Here is a 1,455-nt window from a genome sequence, read left to right on the forward strand (position 1 = left end):
GTATTAACCTGGTTTCTAACTAGTTTAACCTGGTTTCTAACTAGTTTGACCTGGTTTCTAACTAGTTTAACCTGGTTTCTAACTAGTTTGACCTGGTTTCTAGCTAGTTTAACACCTGGTTTCTAACTCGTTAACCTTGTTTCTAGCTAGTTTGGCCTGGTTTCTAACTAGTCTGACCTGGTTTCTAACTAGTTTGACCTGGTTTCTAACTAGTGAACCTGGTTTCTAACTAGTTTAACCTGGTTTCTAACTCGTTAACCTTGTTTCTAACTAGTTTAACCTGGTTTCTAACTCGTTAACCTTGTTTCTAACTAGTTTGGCCTGGTTTCTAACTAGTCTGACGTGGTTTCTAATTAGTTTTACCTGGTTTCTAACTAGTCTGACCTGGTTTCTAACTAGTCTGACCTGGTTTCTAACTAGTTTTAACCTGGTTTCTAACTAGTTTGACCTGGTTTCTAACTAGTTTAACCTGGTTTCTAACTAGTTTGACCTGGTTTCTAACTAGTTTAGCCTGGTTTCTAACTAGTTAACCTGGTTTCTAGCTAGTTTAGCCTGGTTTCTAACTAGTTTTGCCTGGATTCTAACTAGTTAACCTGGTTTCTAACTAGTTTAACCTGGTTTCTAACTAGTCTGACCTGGTTTCTAACTAGTGTAACCTGGTTACTAACTAGTTTGACCTGGTTTCTAACTAGTTTAACCTGGTTTGTAACTAGTTAACCTGGTTTCTAACTAGTTGACCTGGTTTCTAACTAGTTTAGCCTGGTTTCTAACTAGTTTTGCCTGGAGTCTAACTAGTTAACCTGGTTTCTATCTAGTTTAACCTGGTTTCTAACTAGTCTGACCTGGTTTCTAGCTAGTGTAACCTGGTTACCAACTAGTTTAACCTGGTTAAAACTGATTCAGAAGCTGTGATTGGAAACCTTTAGACAGATTCTGACTGAGATCTGTTGTAAAGTATTTTGACGTGTGTGTGTGTGTGTGTGTGTGTGTGTGTGTGTGTGTGTGTGTGTGTGTGTGTGTGTCTGTGCGTGCGTGCGTGTGTGTGTGTCAGGTGGGCTTCAGGAAAGGGGGCGTGGCCATCCTGGGCCGGAGGACCCAGCTGGAGGTCCTGCTCTCGGTGCTCCTGATCGCCGCCCTGCTGGCCCTGCTGGTCTGCCTGCTGCTGCTGCTGCTGGGAGTCGGCTCAGGTGACCTCCTGCTGCTCCTGCTGCGCCTCCTGCTGCGCCTCCTGCTGCTCCTGCTGCTGCTCCTGCTGCTCCTGCTGCGCCTCCTGCTCCTCCTGCTGCCCCTCCCCCCACGCCTCCTCGCTCCCTCTCTTCCTGTCTCCACCTTTCCTCCTGCGCCTCTCCTTTCCTCTCCTTCCTTCCTCCTTCAGAGCTCCTCAGCAGTCTGGGAGCCCTGAAGCCTCCCTCTCTCTCTCTCTCTCTCTCTCTCTCTCTCTCTCTCTCTCTCTCT

At 46.3% G+C, this 1,455-nt stretch overlaps 1 long non-coding RNA gene across 1 annotated transcript in view; it reads left to right on the plus strand.

Annotated features, from left to right (window-relative positions):
• LOC308148570 overlaps positions 1-1,181 on the plus strand; it is a 7,046-nt gene extending 5,865 nt beyond the window's left edge. Inside the window, exon 3 of the long non-coding RNA XR_013937197.1 lies at positions 1,052-1,181. This is a non-coding gene — a long non-coding RNA (uncharacterized lncRNA). The remainder of the gene's footprint in view (positions 1-1,051) is intronic.
• Positions 1,182-1,455: the final 274 nt, after the last annotated feature.

Source organism: Blennius ocellaris (genome assembly GCF_963422515.1).
Source record: "Blennius ocellaris genome assembly, contig: SCAFFOLD_388, whole genome shotgun sequence".
Taxonomy (NCBI): Eukaryota; Metazoa; Chordata; class Actinopteri; order Blenniiformes; family Blenniidae; genus Blennius; species Blennius ocellaris.